Genomic DNA, 16,385 nt, shown 5'->3' on the forward strand with positions numbered 1-16,385 from the left:
TTAAACATTGCACGGTCATTCAAAAAAAATTGTAATAAACATGGTTAGCTAGAGTTCGTAGCCTTTCCAACTTGAGCTATTAAGCCCTTTGGAGTGTCTCTACACTTAACACCCTAAAGCCGTCTGGTTTGGGAGTTGTTGGCCTAACGCTTGCTACATAGGTTGGTTAGAAAGCTTAAGGGACTTTAGCATTGCACAACCATTCTATGTTTCGCTTATGAGTTGCAATAAATTGTTAACAGGCAACAAAAGTTGTCTTGAAAATAAAATCATGCCTTAGGGACTTTATGTAAAGGGGAATTCATTGATTTGAAAACTTGTGCCTTGGAATTGGAAAAGAAAGTAAAAGCCGCATCTTGAGGATTCAATTCACTTTCACTGGAGTTTGAGTTATTTCCATTTAAGAGATGACAATTGAATTATTTATATGGACTATGATGTTGATGCATGCATGTTGAAATGGTTTTTCCCATTTTTTGTATCAATGCTTCATATATGCAAGGTAGTCTTCCCAATGATCCCGTCTCCAGCTCTTTATCTGTTTCAAGTTGTATTTGAGCTATGTTTATGTTTATCTTTGCCATGGTGAATATTTTTGTAATAGCATTCCCATGTTTTCATTCCATTGAGCTTTGCATTTTGGTTTTGCTAAGGGACTAGCAAAATGTAAGTTTGGGGGTGTGATAAGCGCTGAATACTGTATATTCAAGCGCCCTAAATTACATTAACAAAGTCCATTAATTGATTATTTTATGTAGATTAACTCCATTTGCATGTTTTTATGCATTTTCAGGGTAAAGTGCAAAAAGGAAGCAAAAATGATGCCTTGTGGAATTTTGAACAAAAAAGATGCCATTTCTGAATTTCTGGCAGCAGTGATCCTGAATTTTGTTGCCATTTTCGACCTAGCAAACTCAAGAACTGGACTTCCATCATAACATGAAAGATTTAGATCTCTGAATCAGCTTTCCAAATCTTCAAGCGGTTTATCATTCGGAGTTCGGAGCAGAGAGTTATGATCTTCTTAACAGAGGTGTGCAGAACTGCCTGGCAGCACTGAAGTACTACCTTTCTCCCCATTTTCGACCAAGCAGACTTGAGAATTGGGTCTTTATCAAAACATAAAGTTTTTAAAGCACTGAATCAGCTCTCCAAATCTTCAAACAGATCATCATTCAGAGTTCAGGGTACAAAGTTATAGCAGTTTTACCAAAGTAGGTCAGCGTTGAGCAAGAAGAGCATGTTGCACATTACACTAATTTAGAGTGCTCGAGACCACTTTTCGAGTGCTCGAAAATCAGGCAGATTGCACTCAGAAATGGCTCATTTTCAGCCACTTGCACATTGGTTTCCTCAATGCCATCTTCCTTCTTTATGAAGTGGTTGGAGGTGTTCCTTGGAGGAGAGAGAGGGTTTTGTTGGAGAATAAAAGGCTACCAAAGGCCACACATTTGGGATGCTTCATTTTGGGAAGATAGAGGAGAGAGAAGAGAGCAAGGAAAGAGAGTTCTTCAAGCTAACAAAGGGAAGCTCGAAAATTAGAAATGGAGTTCAAGCTTCTTCTTCATTCTAAGGCTCCAATGGGTAACTAACTCTTCTTCTAGGGAGGTGATGAAGCCTCCCTTGTAAGCATACTCTAGTTTTGTTCTTAATTTGGGGAATGAAGTATGTATGTGGTATTTTTCATAAGCTAGAGCTCTACACATGTTGTAATGGATCTTAAATTCTATTAATGATTATGTTGAGTTTTATCATCTTGTTTTAGGTTATATTCTCTCATGATTTTATAGCTTGCATCTTCATAGCGGGAATGGAGATGAGATTATGAAATGGTTTTCTTGGCATGTCTTGTGAAGGTTTTGATAGTCCATTCCTAGGAACGATGAACCATACTACACCCCTAGTTTAATGTAATTAAGTAGATGGTTCATACCAACCGTGGATGGATTATACTTAGTCTTTGATTACATGTGCATTTACCATACAAAGTAAGGGATTTGATAGGCCATTCCTAGGGGATTATACTTAGATGGTTTATACTTAGCTCTTGATTGTATGAACTTCTTGAAGATAGTGTAGTTATCATGCATCTCTACATATCATGGTCATTTACATAAGTAGCTCCCCAAGTTAATTGCAAGCTAGCATGTTTATGAGGTGTGTGGTGGATTCATTTCCCCAGTCCTCTCCACCTAAGTTTCACTCCTTTTAACCTCCTTCCATTTATTATTTTATGCATCTTTACATTTCTAGCTTAGTGACAAACCAATCAACAACTCTTTATTACACCTTATCACTCTAAAATGACTATAGACACTTAGGTTGCCATAGATTAGCGCAGTCCCAGTGGTTCGACTTACCCGACCAATAGCCCTATTTTACAATGATTCGTGCTATTGCGAAGGTTGATGTTTAATTGACCAACCGATCAAGGGGCCAGGCTCCCGGTGGAGCAGAGGAGACGGTTAGGATAACGAACTTGAAATGCCGAGCCCGAGTGGCCGGCGAGCGAGTGGTTAGTGGCCAATAGTGCCCTAGTGGATGGCATTCCTCTCTGCGGCTGGCACTCGAGGAACCATGGGGCACTCTATACAGAGCAAGCAAGTCTGAAGGATGAGACACCCGCGCAAGGACCTCCATTCTCATTAGGAGGTCGAACCAAGGACCTATGGAAGTCGGGGCTACCCCGTCCCCATGGGCAAGGCAACAGTGTCCTGAGGGGGGAGTTTAGAGGCCTTATAGTAGCACGAACTTACTTCTTTTTCGTTCTAGGTCATACGAAGGGGGCCAGTTCAAGATCGTACTATATCCTCTACAAAGACAATAGACGCTCTCAACGGCTAGGCGCCACTCTCTTTCTTACTTATTCTAACTTTTTCATTCTTTCGTGTCGTGCCGCGATGAACAAACAAAACAAAAAAGAAGAGGGGCGTCTCCGCGAAAGGAGAAGGACCTGCAACGGCAGAGACTACTGACTCTCTTCTTGTTCCTAGCCGTCTGTTATGAGTCCGGGAAGCCTGGAATCCTTAATATGAGGGATCCCTAAAAATAGAGAAGGGCGGGCAGGATCGAAGAGCTTTTATAACACTCAACTGTCAGAAAAGGAGCAGAGAATTCGAGCCCCATCTTACTAATAATAATGAAGGGCTTTTTCAGCCTGCTGCTCGCTTTCTCGCTTCCAAGAGGTTAAGGGAGCCTGACTGAAGGTTTCCAATCCTGGCGCGAAGTGAAGGGATTAGATTTCACCTATGATTAGATCAGTGGGCAAACCCCCTAGTTGACTTTTTTCGTGGTGTTGTCGAAGTTGTTGAAAGCTCATTTTGAAGTAGGCTCCATTTTTCGGAGCTGCTCCCGGCTCACAGAGCTACCCAGCTCACGCCGTGAAGATCTAGGAGTGTGAGCAGTACGAGCTGAAAGGCTCCCATACTGTTTAGAGGGCAGGGGGCATAGATGCCAAACAAACCTGACCCCTATCTATCGTCGTCGAAGCTGTTCCTAGGAAAGATTATGGTTCTCGGGTATCCAATCAATTCATCGGGGAAGCTTAAGCGGAAATGAAAGAAAGAGTAGGGTGAGGGAAAATGGGGGAAGCCATTAAATTAAATGGAAAGCTTCGCTCGCTCTAACATTCGTTTAGTAGACAACAAGTGTGCACCCCTTCACGAGATAGGGGTGAGTACTACACGAGCTCGTAAGTCAAGTACGGAACGAGCCTTTTGTCTACGAAGCTCCGCTCCCCTCGTCTTGCTTGCTTCTGGTGAAGCTTAACGCACTAGATAATAGGAATTCTGGTATGGGAGGAGACTTTTTAGGTCGACTACTACATAGGAGCGATAGCGAAGCCAAGCCGTATAAAGGCGAGCAGCCCTTATAGCAATAGCAAATGGCCTACTTATAGCCCCATTTTTGGCCCTTTATTAGGGGACTTCAACGGGCCTTACAAGCTCATCAAATGGCAATTCTTTACGTTTTCCTTAGACAGTGGGAATCCATTATATTACTTGATTGACATTGACAGATATGTGTACCACACCGAACAAGCAATATGCCGATATGCTTGATATACCAGCCAAGCCAGCTCGACCGTACAGTATGAGGGATTCGCCTTTGCCTCAGACAGAAGAACAACGGATTGAACAGGACAGGACAACCAGGAAGGGAAGCCTGACATATAGATATTTTTTTTCACAAAGGAACTGAAACCAGTACCAGAAACCAAACAAGAGATGGAATGTAAGATGGAACATATGATCGACCTACAATAAGACGAAAATCGAATGAAGAAAAAGCGAGATTCTTTCTTTCTTCGATCGGAATACGGATGAGATCAAAAAGCCATCATTGGGGCAAACGATGCAATAGCTTCGGTTAAAGCAAAGCCCAAAATGGCATAACCGCTTTGACCAGACGTGCTCAGAATCTTTTTTGGGGGGAAGTTCTCGCTCCTTCACCTTGTAAACTCGGTAAAGCGGCTTTGCTCCTCGCCTTTTTTCAATTATAAAGAAAGAACCACTTTGATGGAGATTTATAGCATCATTCAAGTAAATACAGATTAAGATCGTAGAAACATGAGCTTGTGATATAGCTACACCTAATTCCGGACTAGTTAATGCAAGAACTATAAATAAAGGACCAGGATCTCCTATAAAATATAAAAGATCATTCATACATAGCATAGTGCAAGCGAAACCACTTAAAATCTTTACCGAACTATGCCCGGCCATCATATTAGCAAATAACCGTATTCCTAAACTTAATGCGCGAAAACAATGAGGGATTAGCTCAAGGAGTACTAAAAAAGGTGCTAACGGCAGTGGTACTCCTGCGGGTAATGAGAAGCTTAAAAAATGAAGCCCATTTTTTTGAAATCCCACTATAGTAATGCCAATGAAAATCGAAAATGAGAGACCCAAAGTAATGATCAAATGACTTGTCACTGTGAAGCTATAAGGTATCATACCCTGGGGATTACGAAATAATGAAAAAGTAAAAGTGACCGAGATGCAAGGGGAAAACTTTTGTTTCACATTTCCAGAAAGACCACCTATTTGTTCGTTTACCGGGTTCGGCACGAAATCATAAATAAGCTCTACCGAGGATTGCCAAGCATTTGGTACTGAGTTTCCTCCTCCGTTTTTAGTAACAAAATGAACCAGAAGTAGGACCAAACTGAGAGTGAGCAGCATAAACAAAGATGGATTTGTGAATGAGAAATACAAGTTTCCTATATGAATAGGAAGAAATGGGATAATGGCAAATTGCTCCAGTGGGCTGTTGGGTGTAATCGTAAGAAACACTTTTCATTTCATCCCTCACGTTCTACTTCTTGCTCGAAAAATGAAGAAAGACTTGTCGGAATTCACCGGTTGGGTTGGTCCGACCAAGAAAGGCATGGGAGTGAAGGAGCGTTGCTTGGGCCGAGTTAAGTAAAGACTGGTTGCCTATAAAGATCCCTCACTGCACACGAACTATATATCTTTCTCTTCATCCCATCAAAGACATCACTCAAGCTTCAGCGGCTTTCTATAAACGAAAGAAAAAGTCTTGCTTGACCTATCTTACTGATGCGGGGAATATTATTCTATATTCCATTTGACTCGATATCTCCCCAAGAAACTTCAAAAGTCAGAGTTGAAAAGGAGCCCCCCCGGGGTGGGAACTACTAATAAGGCCTGGGAACTTCCCACAAAAATGGCCCATTCCCTTGCCATTTAGTTTCATGCAAATGGGGGGCAATCAAACTCTTTGGAAAAATCTTGTATCATGGGCAAGAAGCCACTTTCTGACAAGTGTTGTACAATATGCATGGTTCAATCACAAGGAAGTTTTCTCATGAACCAGTTTTCTGGCCCGTATCCGTAAAGACAGAAGAAGCAAGAAATCGCGTCCTATATAGGGCTAGGTTTCAGGGAATCTTGAGAAAGTATGGGTGCAAGCTTAAGCAAATCCATTGTCTATGCAAGATCACTAGGAAGATAACGACAAAGGGCAATTAGTAGGCTTACTACTATATAATTAGAATACTTTTATGAATCCTCAATAAGGAGAACCCGTGAGGGGCTATTCTGAATCCACACGAGCAAATCATACCATTCAATCAAAGACATCATCTTATAGCAAAGTTAGCACAGAGATTTGAGGTTGGTGATCATTCTCTTCTTTACAGAATTCTCAGTCTAGTCCGAAGCAAGAAAGTTGAAATCTAAAACAACATAGGCTCAATGATGGGCAAAGTGTGGAGGTAGCTCTTTTCGAAACCTAAAGGCAAGTAGCACTTACGATAATCCATGGCGCACCTGCAAGATAAGACTAGATTCAACAGTATTTGCAAGTAGGGCTACTGGGTGACAGTCTAAGGACAGGGGTCAGGGCAATAACCGCTAAACAGGACAAAGGCAATTTAAGCTAATGCAAGAAGGCAAAACAATGGACTGATTCTATTTGCAATGATTTTGGCAATACACTTATACAAAGTGTTGGCTGCTATTTCAATATGTAGCCGAATCCGCTGCAACATGTAGCTACATCTGCTGCATTCGACTATGAAATGGATTGCTTCATCTGGTTCATCGACTTATCGAAGACCAGTAAGGGAGTGTTGTAGAATCTTATTCAAGCTTCTTAGTATCGGACTCGCCTGCTAATATAGGTATGGAATTTTTCTCTGAATCTGGTTCACGCTTCGGGATCATCTGCCTCTTAAGCTTCGTCGTTGCAATGGAAAAAGAGCCATCTTCTGGCAACTGAGTTTATCCGCTTCTCAATGATTCAAATGCCCTTTTCTGGACATTCCACGTCCTTTGTCTTCTTGCTTGACTTTGCCCCTCAACCTCATATCTTCTAGCAGAAAGTCCACTTTTGACTCAACAAGCCCCCATAAAGTCATATTTCTTGTACTGGTGGCTACTCCCTTCAAATGCCTCTAGCGTTGACCGATGCCTTTCTTCTGATGAGCTATTTCCTACTACGTTCCATCCACGATTGGCGACTATCCATTCTTGCCCGCTGTTTATATAACCTTTGTGTTGGTTGCATCAAAGTACGAATGGCTGTTGTTTTGACGAGCAGGGTAGCACTAATATTCATGCTATTTCATCAATTCAAAATGAACCGGGGTGACAACAGGAAATTCCCTGGGGTTATCAGGAGCGAAGCGGCGACGTTCCATCATTAATGGAGAGAGTTTCCCCATAGAACGGTGCGCAAAAGCTTGCTGCAAATGAGGCTTAAGCTCAACGTAGGGTGAAAAATGGGCTCTTCTACTTCTATTAAGTTCTTTGAAAATTGCCACACAGAAAGAGTTTTGACCATGGTCAGCTATGTTTCATTAAACCATCAGCTTTCTCTCTCCTTGCACCAGTGCGTGAGACTTTCGTTACTTCAATCTGAGTTAGTCACTCCTTTCTACGTCCATACAATCTCTATCAAATCCTTATGGAAAACCTCTGTTTGGGGGGTTCGAAAGGGGAATCTACAAAAGATGGATTCACTGCGGTTTGTGACTAAGTAACCACAGCCATAGAAGAGAATTTCGCTAGAGCCTTAGGGAATAGGGATCTGAGGATTGAGAGGCGAGGGTCCAACAAGTGGAGTAGACATATGGCTAACTGTCCTAACAAAAATGAAGATCGGGACAATGGATCGTTCCTCCATATTCCTAAAACCGGAACGAGGCGGACCTGGCGAGCAGCAGGAGCCTCCTCCTTCGCTGGTTGAATTCGCTCGGGTCTTTTAAGCATCCCATGGCTACGAAGTGTAATGAATAGATGTCGAAATGGCTAGGATGGTACCAGCTTGGCTGCACCTTTTATCTTATTAATAAGAAGTTCAGGGGATTGCCTGCGTTTGCCTTCGCTGCTAAAAGAAAAGAAGTGCATTTCGACCCCTTTGCTCGAGTAAGAGCAAAGACAGCTTTGAGAAGGGCAATGCCACCAAAAGAAAGCGGAAGAAGTGTTGAGTAAAGGACACACCCCTGCTTTTGATACAGAGCCTTACTGGCAAAGGTCCTCAAAAGGTTGTCTCATACATGGTTACGGGCAAGAGAAGCGGGAAACGACTAAAATGAATCTTTCCTAAGGTGGGTGCAAACTCTGATTTGGATGAGACCGTGTGAGCTGGCATACATACTATAGGCGAATATACTCTTCTAGATAGATCCACAGGCACCTTCAAGCGGTGTCCGTATAGCCTTCTGCCAGTGTTGTGCCTAGCGATTAAGCGGTAAGCGGATCGCTAGGTAAACTTTCATTTCATTCACATAGTGCCACTTCAAAAGAAAGTGAGAGACCAGTGCTATCAAAGGGAAAGCAAAAGAATCATTCTTAAACACGAAAAACTGTTGATCTTGCTATATATGGTAAATACCATATTCCTGATGCCTCCCCCCACTATGGAAGTCATTCTTAGCATTAGGCGCTAGATCAGCAAACTAAGGGCCTGGTTCATACAAATAGGCGTGTAAGGTTTCGGGCATACAGTGTCAGTATAGTTAAGTGGCTATTTCTCTCTACCCAATTCTGTAATGGAGGAGGGACAAGGGACCTACTCAAGAGTTGGGAGAGATCTTTCGAGGCTCCCTTCACGGTGATAGAAGAAGGGAAGCTTTAAACTCGACTTTCACTGGTTCGTAACGTGACTACGCAAAGAGAGAGGTCTTGTGTGATGACCATCGATAGGAAATGCACCCTGGCACGAGCGCAACACTAGCACTTTCGGGTTCTGTCTGCCAACAATTTCACACAAATCATGTACGAGTTAGTCTAGGAAGTACCGTGAGTGGGGCACAGAACTAGAACTTTTTGAAGCCTTTGTGCATTGGATCAATAGGGAAAGGAGAACCTGATCTCAATCAGGATTGGCGCGAGAGCAATTAGTTCATTTAGACATCTCGAGGTTAGTTACTTAAATACTTTGCTAGACATCAATTCACTTTAGAGGCCTGGCTTCTCAAAGACCTAAACCCCTACTCCATCCCTAGAGCCTGTCATTGACTCCCTTGCCTGCACAGAGGTGTTCTCGTTTCGGAGTTGCTTACGGACCTTCTTTAGGAGTTGTTATTTCCTAGCCAAGAGACTCACGTGCATTCTATTGTTCCTGTGGTTAGAGAGATATAGGAAGATTTCGCTATTCTTGCAAGGGACAGATCACTATGAAATTTCCCTGGTGAGGCTTCAAGCATTATTCCTCGCTTGATCAGCGGAAGGAAGCCTTATAAACCAACCCATCAACTAGTCCTCCATTGCTCATAGGTGAAATGAAGTAGGAAAGATGCGACAGGAAATCGAAAACAGCTAATCCAATGGAGTAAAAAAAAAAAGCTTTGGAGTATCAAATTGAGAGCCATTTCGAGTCAAATCGAACTAGATCATTATATATGCTATATCGAGAAGAGATGTCCAGAAGATAGATCAAGAATTTCTATTCAATTACATGCCCGGGCTACACTGGAACACTAATCTCAGATCCATTTCGAATGAGCTGCCAAGCAAGGAAACCTCTTGAAACCCTCTCATAAGGGTAGAGAGAGTGCAGTCGGATATAGATGGGAAATCTATGAAAGCGGAGTCATTTAGGTTGGAGTGAATATCCTGCCAGACCGGGTGCACAAATATATATGGCCGCCCACCTCACCACTCCCCTCCCCCTTATCACGGAAGCAACCAAACGTCACTCACCATGACAAGGGCCAGCGCTCTCTCCCCGCAAACCTCTCTAGCATAAGCTGGAAAGCCCAAGCCTTCTGGTTCGAGCTTACATAGTTAACTAAACAAAAGAAAGAAAGTAAAAATCTACCACCATGAAATTGGTTTAGCTGTTTCATGAGGTTAGGATCATTGTGGCCATATAATAAGAGAATGACTAGTGAAATCCCTGGTCAAGTCGTGCGGGTTTAAGAATATATTACCACAGGTCTTAATATCGATATCCCTCATGTCCGTCATTCTAGTAAACAAGCTCTTGTGATAGTTCTTCCCAAGTATGCCCCTTAGGAGGGGTATGCCTTTCATCAAATAGGTGTGAAATATCGTTGACAAACCCACCCCATTTTTTGTTGCAATACTTCTACGGAATCCGATGGCTCTGGTTTGGGAAGTGAAATTCTATACCAAAAATCGTGTAAAGTATAGTCCGATACCGAGGGAAGCTTCGCTTTCGAAGAATCTTGTCGATCCCTCGCTTGTAGCTTCAAAAAGCCCCAGAGGTTTTTGAATCAATTTTGAATTTCTGCGTTTATTTAGCGAACCCCTATTTTTCCTGTGGTTGGATCCACCAACCGCTTTGCCGCCCGGGGGTCCTCTGTAAAGTCACCCGGAGTTCAAGTTCGATCCATTAGGTTCTTCGATTTGTTCAAAAAAGAAACGAGAGACAAGAAAACATCTTTGATTACGATTAAAAGGAACAATCTCAAATAGACCAAGATCTAATTTCGAGTCATTTCTTGGTGAACATGATCTGCCATAATCTCTTCGATCCCTTCATTTATGTGCCAGAATAAAGAGAGATTTGGTAGGAAAGTGGAATAGAGTTTTTTGTATATTATAAGAAAAGGGAGTGGAAAAGCAGCAGTTATTCTTTGGAAAAGCCCGGTTCTCTTTGTCTTCGAGCTTTCATTCCTCAATCCACTGATTCGTTCCTTCATATACCTCCCCACCAATAGATATAGACAAATGGGAATAACCAAACCACGTCTACAAAATGCCAGTACCATGTAGCTGCTTCAAAGCCAACGTGATGCTCCTTGGTCAGATTTACCAACTCATAACTAAAAGCATCCTCTTTCCAGTGCTATCTCCCAATAGCAGTTTTGTTCTTTTCTTCCTCAAACTCCAAATCTATCTGATGATCACGTGCTGGTGGGAATCTCATCTTTCGAGAGAGGGATCGTGCACATATAAATGCTTCGATCGAGAAGGTCAACCCATTCAAGAAAACTTGTCTTATACGGCCGGGTTTACAAGGGCACAAACTTCCGTAAATCCATCTTTTGGGGAATCACCTTTAGATGATCCCAGAATCATTTCTCCTCTGCACACGTACTAGCTCTTCCTTTTCTTGCTGTGGGGATGTCCTTTGAAGTGGTTAAATCAATAGGGAGAGGAACTTCTCTTCTTTCTAAATTCCCTCCACCTTTTCCATCTTGGATTTTACCTTCATGTTCCTTTATTTCATTGAAAGTGCAATTTGTCGCCGGGGAAGGCTCGTTTTTAGCCTTAACCTCTTTTTCAAGTTGCTTGATTAATTCAAATTCATCTGACTTTTGATCTATGTTTAAGTCTTTTTCCACTCCTTGACGAACTTCAGAAATCTTTTGTCCATCTCCGAGATCTCTTTTTATCTCTTTTAAATTATCTTGAAGGAGTTCATCCGTTCGTTGTTCCAAGGCGGAAGGCTCAGAGGACGAGTCATCCGAAGGATTTATCATATTTAGTTCGATCCCCGAAGTGATAAGAGCTTTAGCAAATCCAATGGCCAAGGGGAAAGCCCAGCGGAGCATCCCAGCTTTAGCAAAAAAAGCGAGATCGCTCTCCCACTTAGTGATAAAGCTGTTGTACCCAACATTGAACAAAAAAGATCCATGTAACCGAAATAAATACAAACAAAATAGCACACACTCAAAAAGGTCAAAATTATGAGAAGAGAAAAGAGATATTGACATAACAGAGGATGTTGATGGATAGTCATGATTATGAATTTTATTTTTTTCCTTTCTTAAGAGACTCCGGACGCTCGTTGTCCTAAGCCCTAGGCATCCGGTTACCTTTGTGGATCTCCGCCACCAGCTTTTGCGCTATTGTTACATACGACGTCTCTTCTCTATACGAAATTCTTACTTAAATAAGAGAAGAATGGAACAAAACTATTCAAATAGTCTACGAAGTGGCACGGAACAAGAAAGAAAATCCTACTTTTCTTTATTTCCAACTCGTTGATCAAAGAAAAGATTAATTGATCGTCCTGAGTGAGACATGTTACGTAAATTGTTGAGTTCTTTTAGCAACGCTCTTTGGAGGATCCCACCCCCTTAGAGAAGCAATAGAGGCCAATGGCTAATCCTATAGGAGTTTTCTCTTGCATTTTAGTCATTGATTCTCAAAAGATCTATATAAGGAAATAAAGAGAGGAAGAAAAAACAGAGAAAAAGAGAATTCTTGCTTGTGATGTTTCCAATTCAGTGAGCATTCGGCATTGAAAGATGGGGGAGAAATTCTGAAACAGATGAGAATTGAGGAGCCCGGGACACTTGAGAAATGGACACTCGATAGACGCCGATCAGCCCCTATAGAGGAGAGGTGATCCTTCGAAGCTACCTAATTCAAATGAAAGCGATGCCCAAACAGATGATGGAATTCTCTTTTGATAAGCTATTACGAAATTAGAACATTCCACAAAGAGCATTTCACGTCAAATGCCAGCATGCAACTAATATGCAATGCGGGGTCTTTTCTTGGGGCAAGACTTCACCATTGCAACACCAAAATGACATGAAAAAGAGGGTTGTAACTTGGGGAACTCTACAGCTTGAATAGTAAGCTTCCCTTTTCTTTTTTCTATTTAGATGGAAATTTTCGTGCGGAACGATTTACCTCCCTCTCTTAACCTAACATCAAGTGTAAAGGCGGGCAAGTCTGACAAAGAAAATCGATCAAACTTGACTTTGATTTCAGCTAGCTCTCTTCTCAAATAGGATTTCGAAGTTCATTGCACTTATGATGGAAAATCAAACCCTGTCTTACTATCAAATGGGTACGCTAAAAATGGCTACCGCTTTTCCTGGGTTCCTTTAGATCACTAGACTGCCGGCTATCCTATCCATACTTGAACTTGAGGAGGAAGCCAACTCTTGAACTTGAGGAGGAGAGTGAGTGACTGGTGGCTAACACTGATTTTTGAAAGAAGTCTAGAGCGAAGGATGAAATCAAACAAAGCTCTTACTACCAAACAAAGAAATAGAAAGAGGTTTTATCAGCAAAACCTTTGCTTCATCTTCGACAGATTGATGCTCTTATGTGTCGATAGCCATTCCATTACTTCGATTAAATAAGGATGCTCAGACAAAGGGGGTCACTAGGGATTCGGCAGAAGAGGGCTTTTTAGTAGAGAATTGAGAGCCTATTTCTTTATTCGCATTTTCGACTCTTTCTGTTGATGCTTCAGATTCGGGTATGTGTAAGCGATGTGAGAACCTGGTCCCGTCAAAAAGACTTGCTTTTTATTTTCTAAAGCAAGGAGATTAGCCATCGGCGACCGATGAACTATAGTGCTAAAGCGTGTTGGGAGAGAACTTTCCCTTTTTTTGACTTGCAGAGGCGGTGAGTAAGAACCCATTTTCTCAGAGAGAAGAAAATGTGTTGTCAATCTAATAGGAATAAGTGAAAGATTCGTCTTTGGATTAGGATGTGGGATCCTAACATTATCGTAGATAAGCTTTTACTGAAATAGCAGCAACCGGCACAAAAACCTTCTCCTTTTGATCTACTTCAACTGCTTTCTCAACCTTATGTGGACCTTGCCGTTAAACTTGACAGTGGAAGTCTTACGTGTACTGGGTGGGGTACAAAAAGAGCCACCTATTGAGTTTGCGCTCGCTCTCTATTTTAGAACATCTATGGGAGGGGCCGAAGGTGACTAGGCAAGGCTGTCTTTCACTCTCCTTACCATACCTCTCAAAGATCAAGAAAGTCTTTGCCCGCCCTTACCTCGACCAACTCATATAAGAAAGCTCTTCTAATTGACAATTCTCTTTGCAAATATGGTATAGAATGAATATGATTGTCACCCTTTCATGGATGAAGGCAACCGGCTTGTCTCAAGTGCCCTAACCCTTCTACTGTGGGCCGCTGAATAAGAAGCGAGATTGGTTCAAATCGAAGCGAAAGGGATCATGGTTTGGTAGAAAAACGCTACTCCGATAAACTAAATGTAGATTCTAGGGAAGGCTATTTGTGATTTCCACTCTAGAATAATGTTGCTTGTTTGTCTCTTCTCCCCGCACCACTCTGTTGCTCTGCTTCAACTTCCACTCGTCTTGCTTAGCTTTCTCTTCTTCTTATCGGTTCAAGTCAGTCAATGTTGTTGTGAGCTACGGTAAGGTAAGTGAAGCTTTTCTCTATTACTATAATCTAAACTCCTTGACTTCGCCCTTCTTTACGAAAGGGGTTATGCAGCTAAGGTCCGTTCCAGGCTCATAATCCTCTATCAATTGTTTTCAAGGAAGAAACCCCAGGAATAGATCAATCCGTTAGCTCTGCTTCCCTCTCGAATAAATCCTAAGTCCGTTCTGCCTATCATTTTGAATGGATATGGGAACCCCGAGATGCCACACCACACTCGAAAATTTCTCATTGGATTGCAACAAGCTAGGCTTTTTTTTGACTTCTCTTTTTTTGACATGAATCGCTCTTTCACTTGGGGATGCTTCCAAACCTTGCTTCTGCTGACTTATGATCTACCCTTTACCTACAGCAATAGCTCTTTTCTCACGGCGTGGATGGAGGAACGCGGTTATGGTACGAAGGGACTGACGGCGTTCCCGAAAAGAAGGTAGGAAGGAGGGCTTGTAACTCACATTCTATTGCTCCGAAGCTTTAAGAAGATTGGGGAGAATACGATGGGAAAGACCTGCGGTCAACATCTTCTCTGGACAAAGTGATGATCATTTAGGAGAAAATGATGTCATTAACGTAGGCTGATTCGCAACTTCTTTACGTACAACCAGTGAATACTCCACAGAGATAGAGTCAGTATCATAACGATCCCCTGCCCCCTTTTTAAGCATCCCGTTCCTGGGGTCTTATAAGGATTTAGCCCCAGATCTCCTTTCGGTTAAAGTCAAGCGCAAGGGCTCCCCTAATCCAATCATCGTCCTCCGATTGCTATCTTTCATTCGAAACCCCGGTCGTGGTCTTCCCTCGCCCGACCCAGTTGTCTTCTATTCCCGAACCTCTGTTCTCCGTGTTTGGTGAGACACCTGTTCCTGTTCCCGGCCCTACGGGTTCAGCCCTGTTCTCCGGCGAAGACGACAGACGCTTTCTTTTCTTTCAAAAATCCCCTTATTTCGTAGAGATTGGGTTGGTGGGTTCTAGTTCTAGCTCGCGACATGATCTCTTTTTGAACGACGAAGTGAAGAGTGGAGGCACTTGAAGAAGGAGCTTGCGCCAAATCGTTATGCCTTTCGGCCTCTGGCATGGAGAGCCCCGCAAAGATATCCGAAAATCAGGATGACCCTCACCTTAGGATATGGATGGAGTTCCTTCTCTGAATCGTTCGTAACAACAATATAAGTAGTCAACTTGTAGGACACAAGATATAGCGAGGTAAAACCCCAGAGTGGGGAAACGTCCTCGAGGCTGTGAAGCCCAGCTTAGCAAATCCACTATGAATGAATTGGAAACACACTCTCGCACAAAATCTCACTCACAGCCCTTGTTCTTTTCACCGGACGGAGCTCGGATGCAGTCGTGAAGCTTGCTTTTAGTAGGTCACCGTTGAAAACTCATATAAGACCTTAGAGCTCTCACTGGAACGGGTTGCCGTCGAGGTGGATCATCTTGCTCGTAGTGTCGCCAGACTTCATTTTGAGCTTGCCGAACTCGGGCTCGCCGGACTGGTTTGCCAAACTTGCTGAAAGCTTGGGAGTAAGGTTAGATGGACGTTTTCATGCTTCAAAACCGAAGATTGATCCATAGATAGTCCATCACATGCGGCCGGTAGATAAAGTGGCTGAACGCTAAAGTGAAATAGCCACATTTCATCAACATCTTCCCTTACCTCGGGTAGAAAACTTAGCACAATTGCAGGTATAGTTTGGTTCTCCCTTCTCTTTCTTGGAGGAGTGGCTCAGACACAAGCCTTGTTTGGTGAATTTCCATCTGCCTATCGTTAAGTTGGTTCGGTACGAAGGAGTAGGAAAGAAAAGGCTTCCATTAATCCTTTGGAGGATGCTTTATAGTGTTGGAGTTAGGGTACAACCTTTTCCCTCACATCATCAAAAAAGAAAGAAAAGGGGACCGGTTGTGAGGTCCCCGTACACAACCACGGAAGGAAGGCGGCTTTTCTCATGTCCCTCGATCTATTTACCGGGCATCCTTATGATTTCACTGGAATAAAAGAACTTCCATCTCATCTCAACCCAGAAACCCAGATGGCGGTTTAGATCAACATGGGACCCTTTCCTTGTGAGCTCTTTCTCTTATTAATATAAATAGCCTTCCGTACGTCTTGACGAGAAAGTCGCGTAAAAAGTGTTTTTAGATCAAAATGTTGTTAAGGTTTGTGACTCTGTTCCTATTTCGTAGTAGATCGCTCCGGAATGGGCAAGAGGAAGTGAAAGAAAGTGAGAACGTAACAAGGGGGCATTCTCACAATAAGGAAAAGCGTGGATAGCA

At 42.6% G+C, this 16,385-nt stretch overlaps 1 pseudogene; it reads right to left on the reverse strand.

Moving 5' to 3' along the window:
- Window positions 1-4,473: 4,473 nt before the first annotated feature.
- Window positions 4,474-9,941, reverse strand: LOC132281001 (ATP synthase subunit a-like; annotated as a pseudogene).
- Window positions 9,942-16,385: the final 6,444 nt, after the last annotated feature.

The sequence above is a fragment of the Cornus florida genome, unplaced genomic scaffold, assembly GCF_030987335.1.
Source record: "Cornus florida cultivar Cherokee Brave unplaced genomic scaffold, ASM3098733v1 CherokeeBrave_3.0.0_Hap2_Chr11, whole genome shotgun sequence".
Taxonomy (NCBI): Eukaryota; Viridiplantae; Streptophyta; class Magnoliopsida; order Cornales; family Cornaceae; genus Cornus; species Cornus florida.